At 36.3% G+C, this 25,179-nt stretch overlaps 1 protein-coding gene across 6 annotated transcripts in view; it reads left to right on the top strand.

The window, feature by feature from the left end:
- HYCC1 (hyccin PI4KA lipid kinase complex subunit 1) overlaps nt 1-25,179 on the top strand; it is a 214,983-nt gene that overhangs the window by 133,556 nt on the left and 56,248 nt on the right. The window contains exon 2 of one of the 6 annotated variants that reach the window (XM_070787593.1): nt 10,927-10,988. The exons of the other annotated variants lie outside the window; for them this stretch is intronic. The gene's annotated coding sequence lies outside the window, so the exon portion shown is untranslated. The remainder of the gene's footprint in view (nt 1-10,926; nt 10,989-25,179) is intronic. 6 annotated transcript variants of the gene reach the window in all.

Here is a 25,179-nt window from a genome sequence, read left to right as displayed (position 1 = left end):
CTAGGTTATTTTTACACAATTGAATGAATGCTTACCTGAGTCAATAAAGCATTATTCTTTTACAGCATACCGTCATTTTAAATGTGTGGCTAATAGTCTAGCATTTGGATTTTCCATTGCTTATGTAACCAATATTTCAATTGTTAAAAATTTAAGCTCTTTCCAATAATTTGATGGATTAATCATTGCTTATATCTTTTATTAAGAGAAATTCTAAAGTTAAAAGATACACATAATTATTTTTGATAGATATTAATAGATTGCTTTCCAGAAAGTTATGATAGTCATTTTTATTAATTGTGCTTGAGAATGCCAGCTATCTCTCCGTATTAAAAAACTGCTATTTTGATATGAAAAGTCTATAAATTTCTTTATTTCATTTGTTACTAGTGACTTTAAATATTTGTGTTTTTTTGTGAATTATCTATTAATGTCCTTTGTTTATTATGCTATTGGATTTTAAAATACTGCGTTATAAAACCTCTTTGTGTATAAAACTATTATGTATTGGTCAAATTGCAATGCAGATAATTTCTCCACTTTGTCATTTGCATCCTAATTTTGTTTTTGGCTTGAATTTTTTATTTTTAAACAGATTTTTTATATTTAGTGTAGCTAAATCTATCAAATTTTTCTTTTATGTTATCTACCTGCTTAGACTTTCTTGTGTTTGCATATTCTATAAGTAATTACTTCTTTTTCCTTATATTACTTTCAGAATTAAAAAAAAAAATTTATCTTTAATCTATTTGAAATGTATTTTAAGGTAGAGTGGCAAGTCAATTATTTTATACTATTTACTGAATAATTGTCTTTCCCCAGAGATTTTCTGTTCTGCTTCATTTTGCTATATTTTTTGCTCCAATAATTCCAAACAGTTCTAATTACTGTAACTTTTTAATGTATCTTACTATGTGGTTGTGTGAATTCCTGTTATCTTTTTCAAAACATTTTCATAATTTCTCATTTTTTTTCAGATTACCTTTAATCCAATTTGTTAAGAAAGAATTTAATTGAAAATATAAACTAATTTTTTAGAGATAGCTATGATACCTTATGATCTATTTTAGAGATAGATATGAAATACTTTACAATATTTTCATCATTTCTTCAAGTCATCTTTTTTTTTTTTTTCTTCAAGTCATCTTTTATGACTCAGTGTTTTGTAGTTTTCTTCATGTGGTTCTGCCTATTTTTAAAGTTGACTTTTGGTATTTTAAAACCTCTTGTTGCTATTGTGAGTGAAATACTTTTTCATTGTATTTTAAAGAGGGTTACATCTTCCTGATGGAACATAGAAAAGTTGGTGATTTGTTGTACTATTTTCTAATTGATCATCTTATGAAATTCTATTTTTTAAATTTATTTTTTATGAAATGCTTAATTGTAATAGTTTCTATTGGATTTTATAATAAGGCAGTTATAGAATTTGTGAATGATGATAATTTTGTTTTCTTGCCAATATTTAACCTTTTCTTTTTTTTAAAAAAAATTACACTGATTACAGTGTCTAGAAGATTGTTAAATTATATTAATGAATAGTGAGCATCTTTGGCTCATTTCTTATTTGAATGAATGCCTTTAGGGTTTTCATAGTTGTGTATTCTTTTTGACAGTTTTTTTTTTTTTTTTTTGGTATGTTAAGGAAGTAGTCTTCTATTCCCCTTTTTTAGAATTAAGTTTAAATTGGATCACATAAATTTAATAATATATTATATGATTATATGGCTTTTCTTCTTTGCCTATTGTTTGATGAATCATATTAAAAGCTTTCCTAATAGATTTCACCAATTTTGTCTCTTTGGAATAAAAACAACTTGGTAATAGCATACTTCTTTAAAGCTAGATTTGATTGCTCTGTAAGATCTCTAGTGTTCCTTTTGTATTATCTTTCTCAGGTTTTGGTTTCTGAATATGCTAGCTTTGTGAAATAGAGAGAATGGGGAGAGAACTTATAAGTTCTGGCACTGTCTTCCTTAAAGGTCTGAAGTAGTACAACTTCCTTGCTAACACTAGCAAGGGAGGCGTTCTCCGTCCCCCTTCTGATGTCTGTGTCAGAAGCTTGCTCTGTCCCTTTTCTTACTTTAATAAAACTCTGCTACACACATACACACACACACAAATGAGGTAGTTTAGCTATATGAAAATGTCCAGGTCTTTTTGGATTGAAAACAGTTTGTTGATATTTTAATATCTGCTACTTTCTAAGTGAGTGAGTGAAGTCGCTGTCGTGTCCATGGACTGTAGCCTACCAGGCTCCTCCGTTCATGGGATTTTACAGGCAAGAATACTGTAGTGGGTTGCTATTTCCTTCTCCAGGAGATCTTCCTGACCTAGGGATTGAACCCAGGTCTCCTGCATTGTAGGCAGATGCTTTACCGTCTGAGCCACCAGGGAAGTCTACTTTCTAAGTACTTTGCATAATTAATTTCATTTATCTGTGTACAACTTTGCAAGATAAGTATTAGTTATCCTTATTTTTCAGATAAACTGAGATGAAAGAGATTAAGATACTTGTTCAAAAGCAGCAAGTAGAGGTAGAGTTTAAACTCAATTCCTCTCTGATGCCATAACTCATGATTTTTAATCAATATCCTAATTGTTTTCCTAATTAAGACTCTTTCTTTATTCTTTATTATTGAGAAGTTGGCTTAATTATTTTATTTAAGTGTTTTACTAACTGTTTTCCTCTTTGCCCAGTTAGTTTCAGTTTTTGGTAACCCTATCATAATTATGACTGGTCTGTTCTATGTTGATATCGTATCTTCTGCTGTTTCAACAAACAGTCCAGTATGGTTATGATAGAAGATACTGGAATGGGAATGGGATGGTATTTATTTGATGTACTTTATGTAATTCACATTTTAATGTGTTGGATGTTCAAGATCAGTTTGCATTCCTAAATAACACATCAAGGAGCTTTAGTACTTTACCATTCGAGTTTAAATATTTGTCATTATTGAAGCTTTCATCAGGGTAGCCTTTTAGTAGTAAATGTTAAATGATACTTGTTTGGTGTGTGCTTTCTGGAACAAAGAGTCTTTTGAGTAGCAGATGAATGTTAGTTGACTTCTCATATAAATGTGTAAACATTCAGTTATTTGCACTAGATCTAAGGAAAACAGTATATATGAGTTTTCTTAAGCTGTACAATCAAAATTATTTGAGGTTTCAGCTATTGGAAGATATACATTACTCTCCTATAAAGGAACTTAGAGGCTTGAAAATTTAAGAGAATAATGTAAGCCTTAAAAATGCTTAATTTGGGCAAGCAGTTGTAAATTCTATCTTTTTGAGCTCCTCTGTTTTTTTCCCATTTAGATGTAATTAATGTTTAATTAATTCATTATTGGTTATAATCAACATACAGACTATAGTCACTACCTTTCACTAATGAGAGGCAGGAAAATCTGCTAGTCTGACCTGGCATTTATATACTCTTTTGATCTAAATGTCAAAGTTCCTGTTGCTTTGTTAATCCATAGATATTATTGTGGTGGATGGAGTGACCACATAGTCCTCAAAACAGTGCACACTTTAGTAGGTTAGAAGAGGGAGAGACTATTTTTGGGAAATTATGAAACTTTGAGTGAGTTCGGATAAAGGAGTGAGGTGGAAGGTGGAAGTATTATAGAAACAGGTGAGAGGAGACACATCCATTAAGTATGAAAGGTAGAAATATGCAAATCAAATAGACTATTAGAGGAGTACAGAAAATCAGAAGAATGGGTTACATGGATGATAGAAGTAGAATATTGAAGTCAGTGAAGTCTTCTTAGTAGGGTTTCAGAAAGGAAGATCCTTGTGGCAAGGTTAAAGAGAAAGAATGAGTACTGAGACAGAACTAGTAGAATTGTCATTTTTGAGGTCATGGAGAGTATATGATGAGAACCAAATACATATTGTAAAGGGGGTTAAGGAATAAACTGGTGTTGGAATAATTGGAGGCAGTGGCAGTAGATAAGGCTACTAAATCAGAAAGTTAATCAGCGAAGAACAAATAAAGATCGAAGTATTGTAACTGGAGGGTATTAGAAGCTAGTGAAACTTCTCTCCCAATTCCATCCTAATCCCTTACCCCGCTCTCCACAGATCCTGAAATGCATTTTGTTCAGTTGAATGAAATGCAGATTGTCCACCTGAAAATATTTTGTTAGTGATAGTTAGAGCTATGGTTATTGATCATCAGTGATGTGCCAGTGCTTTATTTATATTTAATCCTTAGAACGTTCCTGAAATACAGATGTTATTACTTACTTTTCACAGGGGAGGAAAGTTTAAGTAACTTGCTGGAAAGTGGTTATAGGTTTTTTGGGCTCTTTGTGTGTGTGTGTGTGTGTGTGTATCTGTATGTGTGTATGTGTGAAATTTGAACAAAATCTGTACTTTAGTTAATAATACTGTATCACATGTTAATTTCCTGTTTTTTGTTTTTTTTTTTACAACATAGTGTTTCTTCACATTCTCAGAATTGTATTAGAAGTTTCAAGCTTCATTCAGTTTTTTAAAAATCACTAAGGAAATAAATTTTCTAGACTTTAAGCAGTAATGCTGCTGCTGCTGCTGCTGCGTCGCTTCAGTCGTGTCCAACTGTGCGACCCCAGAGATGGCAGCCCACCAGGCTCCCCATCCCTGGGATTCTCCAGGCAAGAACACTGGAGTGGGTTGCCATTTCCTTCTCCAATGCATGAAAGTGAAAAGTGAAAGTGAAGTCGCTCAGTCGTGTCCGACCCTCAGTGACCCCATGCACTGCAGCCCACCAGGCTCCTCTGCCCATGGGATTTTCCAGGCAAGAGTACTGGAGTGGGATGCCATAGATGCCAAAATACATGGAACTATATCAAAGTTTTTAGTGAATATGTATTAGAAATATAGCATTCTATTCATACTAAGTCAAACAAGTGGAATAAAAATGTCAAACTTTTTAGATAGGTAAAAATTCACAAATTTTCTAAAATATACATATTATATTGTACATATTATTTATATGGATATGTATACAAAGATTTTCTACTACACTTGATAAAGGCTTGAGAAAGAACAGCAACAACAAAAAGATGAGGAAATTGGAAAACATAAACTAAATGAAATGGGAGTACTAAATATGGAATACAAAAAATAAACTAGATAAAAGTAAAAGGTGATCATATAATCCAGTTGTTTTTAAACTTGACTGTTCATTAGAAACACATTTGGAGCTTTGGAGATAAAGCAATAGCTGGGCATTTGTGTTTTTCAAAAAATTACAAGATAATTCTGATATGCATCTGGATTTTAAAAAGTGATTACAGGTTTTCCTATTAAATGGTAGTTTTAGTGATATAGAATTCTATTATTTTCTGCTGACCAATCATAATACAATGGTATTAAGAGAATAATAGTTACATAATCACAGTAGTAAAAGATGTTTATCAATTTTCACAATCAATAGCCAGACAATAAATAAAAGATAATTACAATTGCAAACTATAATGAAAACATGATTAACCTAACAATATAAAATAACTACATAAAATATGGGGGGTCAAGCAGAGTGATGTAGTAAGTGGAAGTGCATACATGCATGTTTTCATTCACCCAGCCAGTCTGTGTCTTTTGGTTGGTGCATTTAATGCATTTACATTTAAGATAATTATATGTATGGGCCGATTACCATTTTCTTAATTGTTTTGAGTTTATTTTGTGTAGATCTCTTCCTTCTCTTGTGTTTCCTGCCTAGAGAAGTTCTTTTAGCATTTGTAAAGGTGGTTTGGTGGTGCTGAATTCTCTCAACTTTTGTTTGTCTGGAAAGCTTTTGATTTCTCCGTCAAATCTGAACAAGAGTCTTGCTGGGCAGAGTGTTCTTGGTTGTAGTTTTTTCCCTTTGCTCACTTTAAATATATCATGCCATTCCCTTTTGACTTGTAGAGTTTCTGCTGAGAAATCAGCTAATAATCTTATGAGAGTTCCCTTGTACGTTGTCATTTTTCCTTTGTTTCTTTTAATATTTTATCTTTGTCTTTAATTTTTATCATTTTGATTACTGCGTGTCTTGGTGTTTCTGTCCTTGGGTTTATCCTGTCTGGGACTCTGCACTTCCTGGACTTGGTTGACTTTCCTTTCCCCTGTTAGGGAAATTTCCAGCTATTATCTCTTCAGATATTTTCTTGAGTCCTTTCTCTCTTCTGCTGCTGCTGCTGCTGCTGCTGCTAAGTCGCTTCAGTCGTGTCCAACTCTGTGCAACCCCATAGACGGCAGCCCAGCAGGCTGCCCTGTCCCTAGGATTCTCCAGGCAAGAATACTGGAGTGGGTTGCCATTTCCTTCTCCAATGCGTGAAAGTGATAAGTGAAAGTGAAGTCGCTCAGTCGTGTCCGACTCTGTGCGACCCCATAGATGGCAGCCCAGCAGGCTGCCCTGTCCCTAGGATTCTCCAGGCAAGAACACTGGAGTGGGTTGCCATTTCCTTCTCCAATGCGTGAAAGTGAAGTCACTCAGCCGTGTCTGACTCTTCTCGACCCCATGGACTGCAGCCTACCAGGCTCCTCTGTCCATGGGATTTTCCAGGCGAGAGTACTGGAGTGGGGTACCATTGCCTTCTTCCCTTCTCCTTCTAGGACCCCTATAATGCGAATGTTGGTATGTTTAATGTTGTCCCAGAAGTCTCTTAGGCCATCTTCATTTTTATTTTTTTTCTGTTCTTTTTTCTGTATTCTATTCTGCATCAGTGATTTCCAATATTGTGTTCTCCAGGGCATTTATGCATTCTTCTGCCTCAGTTGTTCTGCTGTTGATTTCTTCTAGAGTATTGTTCATCTCTGTTCTTTAGGTCTTCTAGGTAAACATTTCTTGCATCTTCTCCTTTCTGTTTCCAAGATCCTGGATTGTCTTCACTATCATAATTCTGAATTCTTTTTCTGGAAGATTGCTTATCTCTATTTCATTTAGTTGTTTCCCTGGTGTTTTTCTTGTTCTTTCATCTGGGACATAACTTTTTGCTTTTTCATGCTGATAAATCTTCTGCAATGTGGTTTTTGTTCTAGCTGCTGCAGGATTGTGGTACTTCTTGCTTCTGTCTGCCCTCTGGTGGATGACACTAAGAGGCCTGTGTAAGCTTCCTGATGGGAGGGACTGGCCATGGGAAAGACTGGATCTTGCCCTGGTGGGCAGGGCTGTGCTCCTGATAGGTTTGTCCCTGTTAGTTGTTTGACCTGAGGCCGCCCAGCTCTGGGGTCTGCCACCTCTATGGTAGGGTTAATGGTGATCTCCAAGAGAACTTAGGCCAAGGGGCACCAATCCAGGACTGCTTCTGCCAGTGCTCCTGTGTCCACGGTGACCCACTGCTGACCCACATGACCCATACCTCCACAGGAGACCCTCTAACACTAGCAGGCAGGTCTGGTTTGGTTTCCTGTGGGGCCACTGCTCCTTTCCCCTGGGTCTTGGTACATGCAAGATTTTGTTTGTGTCCTCCAAGAGTGGTGTCTCTGTTTTCCCCAGTCCTGTGGAAGTCCTGAAATCAAATCCCTCTGGCCTTGAAAGTCAGGTTCCCTAGGGATTCCCAGTTTTTTGGAATCTTTTCATTATGTCATGTTGCTTATTATTGAGCTGTGTTAAAACACTTGGAGAAGGGGGTGGTTGTCAAAGGAATATAAGGTATGATTTCTGTCCTCATAGGAAGAAGTGGAAGATAAATATTAGTTATGTTTGCTGTAATTTGTGTCAACTATTAATATGTTTTCTATTTAAAATATTTTATAAAGGGATTCCTTTCAATAAACTCTTCTATCATGTATATGTTATTTAAATTTTAACAGTTTTATTTGGAGATGATATTTATCTGTGATAATTTATCTGTGATAATAATATGTTGAGGTTAAAGGAAAGACAGTCCAAGAAAGACAATGTAAAGAAAAGTAAGGGGAAAACTTGTTCTTTCCACTGTGAGAGCTACACATATGTTATACAGTTTTCAGTAGCACTTCAGAAAGACCAGCTTCTTCGTGGAAATCATATTGAATTGGTCGTTGGATGGTAATCAGGGCAGATATTTTTCATGACACCAGGTTATAAAACTCCAGAATTTATTGTAATATAATGTGATTTATTAAATTTGGATTTATCAGTTAAGAATTGGTTATTAGTGACAGAACTCAAAGATATTTAATTTTCTGTTATAAGCCCTTTCTTCAGAAACACTGCATAATTGAATAGAAATACTTAAACTACTTTAGGGATTAAACATTCTTACAGGACTTTCAAATACTTTTGAGAGAACCAAGATAGAAATTTTTGCTGTACTAATTTTAGTTGCACATTCAGCTGTAAAGCAACATCAGTTATACTACCATATAACATTATTAAAAACTTTATTGAAAAAATAAGTTTATAATTCAGCCTCTGCTAAAGCAAATTGACTGTTACCCCAGTGAATCAACATGATCTTACTGAACTGTTTCTTTCATCTTTGGTTACTATAATTTTTTAAACCAAGGAAAAGCAGCTGTATTAATAAGATCCACTGAGTTTCTGATTGAGACAAATAGGATTTTGTAGTGTAGTCAAGATCTGTTGCTTTTATTATTATGGCTCTGTTAGTACACATTACCACCATCAGCTGTGTTTATTTGCATTTTATCATTATAACCCCTCCCTCCCCGATGCCCCGGCCCCCGTTTGTCCTCATCAGTTTCTAATTGAGCATCTGAACTTCTGTTGGCAGGCATCACTAATGGTTGAACATCTCATTCCAATTTTTGAAAGGGCAGTGACTCACCCTAAGACATCAAGCCAACCCATGAGTCACTTGAAATTTGTTTCTCTTAACATTTCTCTCTTCTTTTTCTCCAACACTAGAAAAAGGAAAACTGCTGGTTGAGAATGCAAAAAACTTTGAAGGAATTAAAGTAGAGCTGTGCTTTGGAAAGTGTCTATGTGCTGTTATTTTGGGGAAAGAGAAAGAGGGGCAAGTGATAGCAAAATGATTGCAAGATAATATTTCCACTGGACTTCCTTTAACATTCCTTCTCATTTTCCTCATGGTGTTTGCTTTTATTATTTTGTTTGCTTATACTCTGATTTGCCTTGATTTGTTTCAAAAGGGATGAAAGGACACTCATTTCTGCTGTTTAGGTTTACTTGTTTCCCCTAATAGACTATGAATCCCTCAAGTCAGGGATTATGTCATATTCATTTTTGTAAATCTAGCATCTAGGACTTAGAAGACATTTAATAGTTTATGAATAAATATGGCACCCCACTCCAGTACTCTTGCCTGGCAAATCCCATGGACGGAGGAGCCTGGTAGGCTGCAGTCCATGGGGTCGCTAGGAGTCGGACACGACTGAGCGACTTCACTTTCACTTTTCACTTTCATGCATTGGAGAAGGAAATGGCAACCCACTCCAGTGTTTTTGCCTAGAGAATCCCAGGGACGGGGGAGCCTGGTGGGCTGCCATCTCTGGGGTCGCACGGAGTTGGACACGACTGAAGCGACTTAGCAGCAGCAGCAGATGATATTTCAGCAACTCTAGTGCAAGAGATGAATTGCTGCAACCCTAGTTTATTGCGTGCAGCTTTGATGGTGTTAACAGGCTGGATTACGTGTCCCTCCACCCCCACTCCAGTCCCTCTTTCATATGTCGAAGTCCTAATCCCCCCGTATTTGTTGGTAGGGTCTTTATATAGTTAATTAAGTGAAAATGAGGTAATTAGGATAGCTCCTAATCCAATGTGACTGGTGTCCTTATAAGAAGAAATTTAGGTATATCTTTACAGATAGAAGATAATGTGAAAGCACAGGGAGAAAATGACTTCAAGGAAAAAGGCCTGGAATAGATCCTTTCCTTAACAACTCTCAGAAGGAATCAACCCTGTTGACACCTTGATTATTAGACTTTTAAGCTCCAGAACTGTGAGAAAATAATTTCTATTGTTTAAGTCACTCATTCTATGGTACTTTGTTACAGCAACCGTAACGAACTAATACAGCTAGTTTGAATGCTTGGTTGTAGCAGATACTCTTAACTTGCCCATCTCCAAGGAACAATTTGCTAAACTCAGTGCCAAAACCTTAGAACTTTTTAATCTTCCCCTAGGCAAGGCAAGGGAGATAGAAATTTGTATAGCTTAATGGAGAAGGTAATAACTGTTTGTCTCAAATAAATAAATAGATAACTATTTGTCTCCTTCCATCTCCCTAAAAATATAGTCAATGGCAAGCAGCTAGCTAATTCTCTAGTTCAACTGAATTTTGTTTGATTTGGCATGGAGGAAGTATTTATGAGTTATTTATGTTGTAAGTGTTCAGAAGCTTCTGCCAAAAAACCTAGTTGCTTTTTCAAAGTATGGAGATGGAAGAGAAAGACCGAATAAAATAGTTTTTATTATGACATTAATTTGAACTAATTGCTTGTACATAATCTCAGCCATCTTACTTTGCCTGTTATAATAACAGCAGGGCAGAGCACTGTGTCTTTTATAGTGTTTTGAGACACTTGGTTGAAAGAGAAAATCTTGGACCTGTACAAAAAAAAGAACACTTGCTTTTTCATTATTTGGAAGTAGTTTACCAGAGTACTGAGAATAGGGTAAACTAAATTATCAAACTGAATAAAAGTCTCAGTCCTAGATTAAAAAAAAAAAAAAAAATTATTAGCAAAACAAACAACAAAAACCTCCAGTTTATGGGCAAATAAAAATTGTAACTTAATTCTGGCATTTAAGCTTCAGTTAGCATCACAGACTCCGTGGGCATGAATTTGAGCAAATTTCAAGTGATAGTGAGGACACAGGAGCCTGGTGTGCTGTAGTCTGTGGGGTCACAACTTAGCGACTGAACAACAACAACATATCCACATGGTCTGGAGCACCCTTATTAATAGTCTGTTGTTACTGTGGTAATTATCAGTAATATACTTTTTCATCCCCTTTCTCTTCCTTCATTCCAGTTGTTGAGAAAAGCACTGAAACCAAGAATTTTCTCAAAGTCAGATGCTACCAAGTGGCAGAGGTGGGTTTCCCTGTGAAATGAAGAAGACTTTCGCTTGGTCACCCTACCATGTTTTTCTGTGACCCTATAGTTCTCAACCGGAGAAGGCAATGGCACCCCACTCCAGTACTGTTGCCTGGAAAATCCCATGGACGGAGGAGCGTGGTGGGCTGCAGTCCATGGGGTCTCGAAGAGTCAGACACAACTGAGCGACTTCACTTTAACTTTTCACTTTCATGCATTGGAGAAGGAAATGGCAACCCATTCCAGTATTCTTGCCTGGAGAATCCCAGGGACGGGGGAGCCTGGTGGGCTGCCGTCTATGGGGTCGCACAGAGTCGGACACGACTGAAGCGACTTAGCAGCAGCAGCAGCAGCAGCATAGTTCTCAACTTGGCTGCAAAAACAGAATCACGCATATAATTTGTTTTCCCCCACCGATTTATTTTGAAATGAAAATATTCTAGTTTTCAGTTTAGTATAAAAATGTGAAGAAGTAAAGGATAAAAGAGTAAATTATTCAAGAGACAATGTACTATAAACTTTGAACTGTTATGTGCTGTGGGTTGGGATTGTTGATAACATGAAGAGTGATTGAGAAAGGGGACTCGAGTTGGGCTGCTTGCATTCTGATCTTAACTCAGCGACTTATTAGTGTGTGACCTTGGACAGGTTATTTCTTTAAGCTTCATCTTCCTTTTTTTGTGAAATGGAGATTATTTTAATTTACCATTTAGGAAGTCTGTGAGTATTAACTGGAAATTCCCATAAGCACTTAGCAAAGTGCCAGATACATAAGGGCTTGAGAAATGTTAATCATTATCCCAACATCATCCTTGGACATCTGTTGTTGACACATTTGACTTGCACTGTTTTCTAGACTATATTCCTGATGATGCCAATTATATCTGGACCATAAAGGATCTAATGGTCAAATACTCCTGGGAAAATATTTCATTCTAAACACTGTTCTTGGAGATTCATAACACAGATTTAGCATATTAAAAGGTGCTGAGAAATCCTTTGATTAAAAAGAAAGAAAACTCTTTAACTTTCTTGAATAAAATTTTCACAGGAAAAGTCTTTTCTTCTTTGGTACAACTGTTAATGTCTTTTGGAACATTTTTAAGAACAGTTTAGGAAGCACTGCTTAAATTATAGTGCATTTACCTAGTTCAGTGCATTAATAAGGACAGTGATCTTTTTATTTTCCCTGATTATTTGTACTCTGCAACAAGAATATGATGTGTACTTGAAAGGAGTCAGGGGTTTGGTATTCTACTAGTATTTCTGTAACTGCGTAGAAGAGTGATCTTGTATTTAACCTGTATATGTGCCTTGATTTCCTATTTGGGGACGGGGAGGTTATAGCTTCAAAATTGTTTCTTCTACCTCAGAAATTCTGAATTATTGGGCTTTGCAGAGATTTCAAAGAATGTATCTTTTTCCCCTTTAAACGTAACAAAATAAATGAGAAAAATGATTGTAAGCAGCTAGTTACGTTAAAGATTTGTCACTGAAATGACTTGCCTATTAGATTTAACTTTTTTCCAGCCTTAATACCAACTTAGTCATACAGCTAGCATTGCAAATAAGTTATATGGATAGGAGCTATGTTCCTGACAAGTTCAAATTCTGTATTTGATTTTTGTTTTTAAACAAACTTGATTTAGATTACTTTGCCATATTCTGATAAGTTTGTAGCCTAACTTATTTAAAAAATCATAAAATCTGTCCTCAAATAGAGATAATTTTTAACATACAGAAATCTGTTGCATTTCTTTATACTAACAACAAAATACCATAAAAGAAAAGTTTAAAAAAATCCTTTAAAAATCACACCCGTAAATAAATAAATAAATACTTAGGAATAAACCTGACCAAGGAGTGAAAGAGCTGAGGATTATGAAATGTTGATAAAGGAAACTGAAGATGATTCAAAGAAATGAAAAAAGACTGTGATTGGAAGAGTTAATATTGTTAAAATGGCCATATTATCTAAAGAAATCTACAGATTCAACACAATCCCTATCAAATTACTCATGACATTTTTCACAGAACTAGAACAGATAACCCTAAAATTTGTATGGAACATAAAAGACCCAAAGTTGCCAAAACAATCCCGAAGAAAAAGAGCAAAGCTAGAGGCATAATAGTTTCAGGCTTTAGACAGTACCACAATTTGTCTGTAGTAATCAAAAAAAACCTAGATAGCATATTGAAAAGCAGAGACATTACTTTGCCAACAAAGGTCTGTCTAGTCAAGGCTATGGTTTTTCCTGTGGTCATGTATGGATGTGAGAGTTGGACTGTGAAGAAAGCTGAGCACTGAAGAATTGATGCTTTTGAACTGTGGTGTTGAAGAAGACTCTTGAGAGTCCCTTGGACTGCAAAGAGATCCAACCAGTCCATTCTGAAGGAAATCAACCCTGGGATTTCTTTGGAAGGAATGATGCTAAAGCTGAAACTCCAGTACTTTGGCCACCTCGTGCAAAGAGTTGACTCATTGGAAAAGACTCTGATGCTGGGAGGGATTGTGGGCAGGAGGAGAAGGGGACGACAGAGGATGAGATGGCTGGATGGCATTACTGACTCGATGGATGTGAGTCTGAGTGAACTCCGGGAGTTGGTGATGGACAGGGAGGCCTGGTGTGCTGTGATTCCTGGGGTCGCAAAGAGTTGGACACGACTGAGTGACTAAACTGAACTAAACTGATACTCAGTAGGCACTCAAGGCTTGTTGAATTATTAATATTGCAATTTTAATATATTATATTTTTTGCATGTATAAAATTACTGAGTAAATTATACACATGACCGATTCTCATCCTATGTCTGTTTTTGTCTAGCCTTGTTCTCTTTTTTTCTTCCTGCTCAGGCCCTGCCTGGCTGCTGTCTGGATAAATTGTATAAGCTAGACAGGGGATGGGTATATAATTTGTCAACTTGAGGTCCTGGTCTAATGAATGTGTAAAAAGCATTACTGATCACTATACTACTTACTTATACAATAATTACGTCAGTGAATGGTTTTGAGGTAACTTTTGTAGTTTGAAACTTTTATAATCTGTCAACATAAACTTTATAGTTTGTGTCTTAGGTGTCAGGGTATCATGGACTATGATTTACTGAAGTAATACTTAAATCATTTAGTGTATACTGTAATTATGTTTTGTAAAAAACGCTACAAACATTTTGGAAAAATCATAATTCAACTAATAATTGCCCTTGTAGATTTCTTCCCAGTATTAAATATAAAATAATTCAGTTTCTGATTCTTTTATTTTGTTATTATTTTTACTTTATTTTTTAATTACTTTTTATTGGAGTATAGTTGACTTACAATATTGTGTTAGTTTTTGATGTACAGCATCATTCCATGTTATTACATTCCATGTTATTATTCCATGTAATCATTCCATGATATTACAGAGTATTGAGTAGAGTTCCCTGTGCTATACTGTAGGTTCTTATTAGTTGTCTATTTTATAGTAGTGTATATATGTCAACCCAGTCTCCCAATTTATCTCTCCCTTCCTTTCGCCTTTGATAACCATAAGTTTGTTTTCTACGTCTGTGACTCTGTTTCTCTTTTGTAAATAAGTTTGTCTAGTACTTTTATATTTAATGAAATGCGTAACTTCTGTTAGTGGAATCTAGAATTCTTGTAAAAATATTCTTGAAAAAATTCTAGTAAGATTTTTTCTAAGTCAAGGTCAGTCAATCAATCAGTCTTTAAATAAGTCAATCAAATGATGCTTTTGTGGTTCACAGATGTCGTGCCATAGTTCTCTCCTGACCGTTTGCCTTGCCAGCCCTTCATCAATGCAGGCCCTGAGTATTTCCTGGGAAGGCTGTAAAAAACTGAGGCATAAAAGGAAGATATAGTAGAGAGGAAAGGCATAGGCAGGCATGGGGGTTGGAATGACAAGATGCATTTTGGAGAACAGCAGTAAGTAAATTGTGGCTGTATTACAAGGGAAGCTTGAGGTAGAACATCTGACAGATATGATATGGAAAAATGTCATAGTATGTTTCAGGAGAAAAGCAGTGTTTTAGGAAGATTAGTTTGGCGGTAATGTATATAGTGCCCTGGAGAAGAAACAGGAGCAGGAAGGCTGTGACTGGAGCCTACAGAGGCAATAAAAACTGAGACTGAGGGTGTTGCCGTAGAGATGGAGAGCAGATGGCATGTTTGACAGGCATTATGAAGGATTAAATTTATTTCTTTATTCAACAAATCTTTATTGAGTACTTGTCTGTATATATTCCTGCTTCTAGTATCTGAACTGAACTTTGCCTGTAATTACCATACAATCTTAAACTTTAAATTTATGTACACTAGTGGTGAAGTTCTTCATAGTATTCTCTTTTCTAGTGATTTGTAATTAAAAAAAAATAATCTTACAGATCTTTTGGCCACCAGATGTGGAGAGCTAACTCATTGGAAAAGACCCTGATGCTAGGAAAGGTTGAGGGCAGGAGAAGGTGGGAGTGACAGAGAATGAGATGGTCAGATGCTATCACCGGCTCAGTGCACATGAGTTTGAGCAAGCTCCGGGAGATGGTGAAGGACAGGGAAGCCTGGCGTGCTGCAGTCCATGGGGTCACAAAGAGTCGGACATAATTTTTAACTGAACAAAATGAAGAGCAAAAGCTTTTTCTTAGCCTTCCAAAATAATTTGTACTTTATTTGATTAACAAATTGAAACCAGCCACTTAATTATAGATATAAGAAATCATCTGGCAGGCAAATGGAAAGTTCTTAACCAGAGGGCTTTATTTTTTAAGAAAGCTTATGTTTATATTTGTAAAGACTAAGAATGTTCTAGTATATAAAAATTCTTTTCATTATAGCCTTGTAATACCAGCTATTACTGTGCCATACTTCTAGCATCTTGTTAGTATGATTTCTGCATCAAAAAAGGCTTAAAGTAGGTTGTTGGTTTAAAAGAAACTGAGGCCTTCCCTGGTGGTACAGTGGTTAAGAATCCACCTACCAGTGCAGGGGACACAGGTTGGATCCCTTGTCTGGGAAGATTCCACATGCTGTGGGGCAACCAAGCCCGTGTGCTGCCAACTACTGACTTTGCATGCCTAGTATCCATCAGCTGCAACAAGAGAAGCCACTGCAGTGAGAAGTCCATTTACTGCAACTGAGAAAGCCCTCTTGTAGCAACGAAGTTTCAGCACAGCCAAAAATAAATAAATAAATAAAAATTTTTAAAAAGGAACTGAAAAGCATTGATACTTTAAGTTCAAGGTCATTTTCTCTGGTTAAAGCCAATGAGGGGGCTTCCCTAGTGGCTCAGACAGTAAAGAGCCTGCCTGCAATGTGGGAGACCCAGGTTTGATCCCGGGGTTGGGAAGATGCCCTGGAGAAGGAAACGGCCACCCACTCCAATGTTCTTGTCTGGAGAATGCCATGGACAGAGGAGTCTAGTGGGCTATGGTCCATGGGGTCGCAAAGAGTCAGATACGACTGATTAACACACTTTCTAAAGAATGATGAAAGTAGATGTGAATCTACTCAAAGAGCTACATTAATCGTTCTTATATGATAAAAGAAGATTTTCCTTTTATCAAGTAATGTTGATAATGCATAATGGTTTGTATGTTGGAATATGAGGGCAGAGTGAGGCAATGGAGGTAAATCTTCATGTTATAAATAATTTATTCCCTAGTTTCTTGGGGCTTCCCTGGTAGCTCAGTTGGTAAGGAATCTGCCTGCAATGTAGGAGACCCTGGTTCGATTCCTGGGTCGGGAAGATCCGCTAGAGAAGGGATAGGCTACCCACTCCAGTATTCTTGGGCTTCCCTTGTGGCTCAGCTGGTAAAAAAAACCCCTGCGATGTGGGCGACCTGGGTTGGATCCCTGGGTTGGGAAGGTCCCCTGGAGAGGGGAAGGGCTACCCACTCCAGTATTCTGGCCTGGAGAATTCCTGGGACTGTATAGTCCATGGTGTCCCAAAGAGCTGGACATGCCTGCGACTTTCACTTAGTTTCTTGATGATAAAGACTGGAAAATTTCAATTTTAATGGTATTGTCTTCATTGACAACAGGCAAAAGTAATTTTTCTTATGTTTTAATTGTAAAAATCCTGTGACTGTACTGCCTATGTCATTTTTTTTTCTTTCTATTAGATCCCAATGAAAGCACTGGCTTTCAGTGCTTTCATTTCATTGGAACTATTTGTTTACTTTGTTGTCTTCTTGGACAGTCATAAGAGTCATTGTTATAATTCTTGTATACTTTTATTTTCTCCTTGATATTTCTCCTATTATCTGTTTCAGAGATTCCTATTTCTTTGGCTGATCTGGAACTTTGTTCAGCCTAGGCCCCTATTCCTTCTCCATTCTAAACACTGAAAATAGATTTTTATCATGGATATGTACTTAGTTTTGCACCTTCTGTACTTAGCCTGTGTCTACTTTGGGAAAAGTTATTTATTGTTACTGCATTAATAATTTCTTACATATAGATAGCTTGACAACATATCTCTAACCCCATTTCCTTACTTTTCCTCTAGTACAAAATTCCTTGCTTTCAGGATCACTTTTATTGTATGCTGTCATGTCAGCTATGATAGAGAGCTAACATAACAAGGTAAATGTTATATTTAAAAACAATGGAATTCAGGGCCCAAATCAGCAAAGTTTCAAAGGTTTGCTCACTTATTCATTCATTGAGCAAATGTTTATGTATCTATGATGTGTGAATCAATCCAAAATGCTAAATTGTCACTTAGATTCTTAAGAGTTGATTGGTTAAGTATAAAATAGGAGTGACCTGGTTTGGAAACAATTTGTATGAAAAAAGTCTTGAGGTTTAGCTAACTCTAAGCATATGAGATCTTTCTGTGAGACAGGATTACAAAGGAAAGTTAAAAAAAAATAGGTTTTCCTGATTGAAATGTTGTGTCCTGGTATTCAGCTTGTTAGATTTCTCCTGGGATGTTACATCTATAGTAGTTACTAGATACGTTTACTCTTTTTGCCCACACAAAGCCCCTTCAAAATAAACTTGCATCTATATTTGTCTATATCTTTGATCTCAACCGTTAGACCAAGTGGAGATATCTGTCCTCAGATTGGCCAGTTTCCAGGTTGGCTTTGAGTTGTGGTCAGGATCAAAATAAGGAACTGGTACAGAGAATTACTTGAAGAATTTAGATTTGGGAATTGAGAAATGCTGATGTGGTGTGGAGGAGAGTGTGGGTCTGGAGCATAAAGGTTATGATAGGACTAGGATAGCCATGGGGGACATAGACAAGATGAGTTAGTTAGAAAGGCATTCAGCAAATACAGAATGGAACATCATCACTGTGAAAGCAGCCTGTGTTCATCCTGTGTTTTGAGATGTGGCTATTGGACACATGGGTTTTGTGGTCTTATGCATATATCCCTTTCTGTAACTTTAAGATGGTACATTGTTATAACATTTTACTAAACTTTCTTTTGAATAATTAATCTATATATGGATGTAGGATGAGCAGGGACTTTAAGAATTTTTCTAGTTTACCTCTCAGTTTTTCATGAGAGTTTATAAAATCCTAGACAGATGAAAAATCTCTCACCGTCTATAATAATTTTGGAAATTGTATGTTTCCTCTTAGTTTGGAAACTTAGTTTCCTCTAAGTTTCCTCTTAGCTTATTTTATATTGAAGCTTCCAATAATAAGGGTTATTAATTAATTGTTCTATCAAACCTGAATCCCTTATTGTATCATTAAAAAATTTTTTTTTTTCATTTAAAATTTTTTACTATTTCAAAACTGGCAAAGATCTATACTATAAAGAGGGTTTCCCTGGTGGCTCATGGGTAAAGAATCCACCTGCCAATGCAGAAGATGCAGCTTTGATCCCTAGGTTGGGAAGATCCCCTGGAGAAGGAAATGGCAACCTACCCCAGTATTCTTGCCTGGGAAATCCCATGGACAGAGGAGCCTGGCAGGCTACAGCCCATGGGGTCGCAAAAAGAGTCAGACACAACTTAGCAATTAAACAACAAACAGTACTATAAAGAAGAAAACCAAGATGCAACATCATTTTTTTAACTGAAAATTTAAGTGAAATCATTTGATGTCTTAGGAAAATTCAGAGGCGCTGGTATCAGGATATGTACAAAATGAGATAGTTTATACCTAATGAATAAAAGCAACTTTTATATAGCATAGTGATGACTGTGATGATTACTCTGATAAGCTCGCTCTGTTGATCAAGCATAGCGTTTAAGATAAGATAGTTATTGAGTTTTGTTTGGCTTTGTGGCTATGGACTTTTCCAAACTTTGAATTCTGGCCAACCATATCACAATGTCTCATCATTAACAGTAGGATAGGCAAAAAGTATACATAAGCAGAATGTAAACACATTTATTGAACATTCATAGATTATGTCCTATTTATAATAAGTTTTACTACACGTTTTTAGAGAAAAATTGAATTCCTTGATGGCAGGGATCATGTTTTGAAAAATCTGATATTCTCTAATAAGAGGACACTGCCTTGTACGAAAAAGGTATACCCTAGATATTTGATGAAGATGGTGTTCTGGTTATCTGTTGCTGCCTAACAAACCATCCCCAAACTTAGTGGCTTCAAACAACAAGTATTTTTGATCTCTCACAAATCTGACCTTGACTAGATTAATTATAGCATGGCAGGTCTTCTGCTTCGTGTTGTCAGCTGAAGCTATAGTCATCTGGAGGCTTGGCTTGGTTGGAATATCCAAATGGCTCAGTCTTGTGGCTGGTACTTGGTACTGAGTCTCAGCCAGGGTCTTGGTTCTTTCCCTTGCAACTTTTCATGATGGTCTGGGCTTCTTATAGTATGGTGGCTGGATTCTAAACACATGAAAGTGGAAGCTGCATAGTGGTGACCTAGACAGAGAACAGACTTGTGGACTTGGGGAAGGAGAGGGTAGGACAAATTGAGAGAATAGCATGGAAACATATACTTTGAAAAGTGAAAGTGAAATTCGCTCAGATGTGTCTGATTCTTTGCAACCCCATGGACTGTAGCCCACCAGGTTCCTCTGTCCATGAGATTCTCCAGGCAAGAACACTGGAGTGGGTTGCCATTCCTTTCTCCAGGAAATCTTCCTGACCCAGTGATCGAACTTGGGTCTCTTGCATTGCAGGCAGATTCTTTACGGTCTGAGCCACCAGGGAAGCATATGCATTTTCCTTGTGTAAAATAGATAGCAGGTGGGAATTTGCTGTGTAACACAGTAAACTGAGCTCAACCCAGTGCTCTTGTGACAACTGAGAGGGGTGGGATGAGAAGGGAGATGTGAGGGGTGTTCAAGAGTGGGGGACGTATGGACATATGTATACCTGTGGCTGATTGATGTTGATGTATGGCAGAAACCAAAACAATACTGTAAAGCAATTATTCCCCAATTTAGGGAAAAAAAAGTGAAAGCTGCAGATCAAGTCACAGCATGTGTTCACTGCATTCTTTTGGTGAAAGCAGCTTATGGGGACAATCTAGATACCAAAGCTGTTGTTGACAAATAGTTTTAAAAAGTTTTTCTCCCTTATATTATTTGAATTCAAATCAGATATCCTTTCCCTGGACAAAAGATTCTTCTGAAGTCTGGGAAGTTTTGAGAATAGGAAGCTGGAAATGGGGAATGAGAAGAGGGATTGCTACCTTTCTTCCATTTGTCCTACCTTTTACAAAAGAAATACACTGGCCTGGTTGCCATAATACTTTGGTATCCCAACACAGTTGTATTTGTCCTTGGGATAGGCAAAAGATGCTGAATTCTAAAGACATTTGCCATAGTAAAAATCTCTGTTCTATTTTTAATAACCAGATATTTTTGATTTATGGGGAAAATAGGCCTAAGTTATAGGTCTTTGGAAAGATTTCCCATGCTTCTGCTACTGGCTGTAAATTCTATTCCTTCTCCCTGTGCCCTGAGAGGAAACTGTTTACTTGAGAACACACGTGGGCAGTGAGGCCGTCAGCACCACTTCTTTTCAAACAACAGCCCAGGTACACTCCTGTTTCATAGACCTCTCCAGTTGACTGGTCATTTTCTAAGCAGTAAAATCACTGAGATTAAATTAAGTTTATTCTGTATCATAATCTGAACATTTCCTTCTGCTCTGTTTTCCTAAAATTCAACCAAGAATCTTGATAATCTTCTAATAGCACTTAATTTACTTATAATGGCCCTATTTCATAGGACAGAAAAGTTAAAACTTTGTGATATGTTATTATCAACTTACAGAAATTTGTTTATTCTTTAGATTTATAGAAACTTGATTTTCATGACATATAAAGCAAATGGTTTTAGAAGATTCAGAATTAATTTCTAGTTAATACTTCATGATGCATGAGAAATAATAGTAAAAATATTTTTTAGAGTTTTGCAGTGAAAATTATAAGTATTCTTTTTGTGTTCTTCCTTAATTGGATGAAAGTAAAACATAATAAGGTATAGACCTTTTGTGACAACACTTTTATGATATGCTTTCTGGAAAGTTTCTTGAGGAATTCAGGAAACATTATCAGGGTTAAAATTAAAATGCAGCTACTAAAGAATAAGAGATTTAGAAATGTTTTATTACATACTGAAAATATAAAAAATTAATTTCACACAGACTAACTCTGCTTGTGAAATATTGCATTGAATCTTAGCAAGCTTTCTAATACAATTTAAAATATTCTTTTCCAAGATATGTTTGAGAAAAATAGGAAGTTAGTTACACAGTATGAAACACCTAATTTTGTTCCTTTTGCCTTTGAGAAGAATAAAGTTGTTTTTTAATGTGAGAATATATTTTAAAATATTACTTGAGATATCTAATTAGTTTTGTAAAACTTCAATGTTACATAATCAAGACAGCCAGAAATGTTAAAAGATTACATCTTAGATACGAAATGTGGGGGTGAGATAGCAACTGTGGAGAGCTTCTTGCTGAGTGCTGGTAGAGAGAAATGGTTTTTAAAACACTGTTTCAATTTTGTGGTCCATTTGCTTCTTGTCCTACCTAGTCTTTAGAGGTACCTTTAGTCATAACTGTTATTCATCATGGAAGCCAGGACTAATGGAGAGATTTTTTAGAGTGCTGCAGTGTGTGGTAAGGACAAAGAAAAACTCTCTCAGCTGGCACACACTATTGCTTTTTCATCTTCTGTTTCTCTAGATACTTATTCTACATTTTATAAAATTCCATTAACCTCTTCTTCATATAATGCATTATTGTTTCCGGTCTCATTTTTAATATTTGTACATTTTCTATTTTTCTTAAGATACTTTTCCTTCTATGAAATTTTAAAAAACTTGTCATCTAAAAGAATTTTTAAGTTTTATCATATTTAGATTTGTTTCAAATTGGCTTGACTTGGTAATTTAAAACTGCATGAATGCCAGTGGAAATTTTTACTTTTTATTATTTTATGGTATAGTTTAATATTTTTATGAAATTACAAATTTAATTAAAAATATTTCTTTTTTTTTTAATATTTCTATATTGTGCTGAGGATTTTTTACCCCATGGAAAGACAACGAAAATGCTTGAGTTTCTTACTGTCCGTAAAACACAACAAATGATAAGTAAACATGATTTGAATTTTCATTCATGTTTATAATTCAGTACTATAATTATTTCCCTTTTTTTAACTTTCAGCAACTAGATAAGAAATCTCTTCATAAATTAGTTTTTTTTGTCACCTCAGTTTAGTGCAGAGAGTGAGGTGTAATGGAGGAGAATTTGCTCCTTAGGTTTGAGAAGCCTTTGTATAATGAAATATTATGAAAGTATTGAAATTGAAGCTCTAATAACGAATGGTGTAGAATGTTGTCAGAAGATATGAATACGTGTTTGTGTGTTGATGTACTTTAATGTTTTGTTTTGTTTTTGAATACAGTATCATTTGGATTGGATACTAGAATAGAAATACATCAGAGCTTCAATAATTTTTTAAACAATTTAAAATTTCTAGAAAAGTTGCAAAGATAACACAGAGAACTCCTATATACTCCATACCCAGTTTCAATTTCTCCTAATGTCATATTATCATTGTATATTTGTCATTACTATTACATTGCTGTTAACTAAATTTAAGTCTTTATTAGAAATTCACCAAGGCTTTTTTTTTTTTTTTTTTGAAACTATCCCTTTTCTGTTCTGTTCAATATGATCCAATCCAAGTGACCATATTGCATTTATGGTCGTGTATTTGAACTGTGGTGCTGGAGAAGACTCTTGAGAGTCCCTTGGACTGCAAGGAGATCCAACCAGTCCATCCTAAAGGAGATCAGTCCTGGGTGTTCTTTGGAAGGACTGATGCTGAGGCTGAAACTCCAATACTTTGGCCACTCATGTGAAGAGTTGACTCATTGGAAAAGACCCTGATTCTGGGAGGGATTGGGGGCAGGAGGAGAAGGGGACGACAGAGGATGAGATGGCTGGATGGCATCACCGACTCGATGCACATGAGTCTGAGTGAACTCCGAGAGTTGGTGATGCACAGGGAGTCCTGGCGAGCTGAGATTCATGGGGTCGGAAAGAGTCGGACACAACTGAGCGACTGAACTGAACTGAACTGAAGTGTCACCTTAGGCTCTCTGGCCTATTAGAGTCTCTTAGTATTTTTTATTTTTCATGACCTTGTTAGTTTTGAGGAATATAGTTCAGATATTTTGTAAAATGTCTCCAAAATTAAGTTTCCTCTAATGTTGGTATCATGATCGTACTGGGTTTATTGCTTTTTAGAAGGAATATCACAGAGATAAAGTAAGTGCCCTCTCATCATATCAAGGGTACATGATATTCACATGACATCATGGGTGTTGTTAACCTTAGTCAAGCCAGTGTTTATCAGATTTCTCTGCTGTAAAGTTACTGTTTTCCCCTTTTCAATACTCTTTTTCTTTGGAAGCAAATCACTATGACCAGCCCATTTTGGTCCATAGGGAGGCATGGACTAAACTTCCTGAAGGGGGATGTATCTACATTTATTATCTGAAAGGAAGGCTTGTCTCTTCTTCTCTAATATTTATTTATTTAGTCATTTATTTATTTCAATATGGATCTGTATATTTATTTTATACTTTGGATAATAATTCACTACTATGTTGTTTGTTTTGTTGTTCAAATTGTTCCAACTTTGACTGTAGGGTGTTCTTTCCGGTAGGCTCAATAAATTAATATTAATATTTAAAATATTTTTTAATATGGTCCTGACCTGAATTTTTGGTCTAGGTTATGATCATATGACTGAGTTGCTGAGACAGGGAAGAAGTCAGTATTGTTGGAGGAGATTTTTAGGAATTAAGAGTTCACTGAGTGAGAAGAAAACACTAGATTTTAGAAAACACTAAGATTTTAAATATGAATAATTTGAAAGCATGACAATAAGCCAGAGCTAAAATCATCTAGAAATGAAGGAGAGGGATGACTGGAGGGGAGGGATTGCTTGATAGATGACAGCTACATGTGTTTCGGAACAGCGTTGGGTGGACGGGAGAGAGGGAGATTGATTTGAAATGGTAATATTACCTCTAGGACCAGTGGTTTCTTCCAGGATTATGAGAGGAAAGGCAGTCAGTCACTCTTTGAGAAGCTTTCAGGGAAAGCGGGTATCTTCAGAGAAGAGCCAGGCTTCTTGTTAGAACAAGAAGAAAGTGACATTCAGAAAACTGTTGAAGATTTAGAGGGTTTTGCTGGTAACAGATTTGTTAATGTCAGAAGGCTCAGGGAGAGAGAACTTCCTTCCAGAATTAGAGTGGAATAGGAGATGGGGGTAAAGTAGAGGGCCTGCAAAGAGTTATGAACATGTGCAAGTGTAACCTGGGAGCTGTAGTTTCTAGTGGTTCCTGACATCAACAGGGGGAAGGGAAAATGACATTAATCCTGATGGACCAGCTGCAGGAAGTGGTGGTGAGGCTGTGAAAGTTTCAGGGTGGAGGAGGTGTTCTGGAGGAGGTGTTCTTTTGGGCTCTGCAGAGGAAGGCAAAGAAGCATGGGGAGGGACAATTTCATGGTTGAGGGCTCCCATTTGACCTCTAACAAGTAAATAAGAGGCCCAGGGTGGTCTGGGGTTACTAATGTGTAATTTGCTGTTGTTCAGTTTCTAAGTCGTGCCTGACACTTTGGACTGTAGCATATGCTAGGCTCCTCTGTCCTCCACCATCTCCAGGAGTTTGCTCAAACTCATATGTTCACTGAGTCGGTGATGCCATCCAACCATCT

Source organism: Bos indicus, chromosome 4 (assembly GCF_029378745.1).
Source record: "Bos indicus isolate NIAB-ARS_2022 breed Sahiwal x Tharparkar chromosome 4, NIAB-ARS_B.indTharparkar_mat_pri_1.0, whole genome shotgun sequence".
Lineage (NCBI taxonomy): Eukaryota > Metazoa > Chordata > Mammalia > Artiodactyla > Bovidae > Bos > Bos indicus.
Note: the sequence above shows the minus strand (reverse complement) of the source record. Positions and strands in the feature narration are given on the sequence as shown.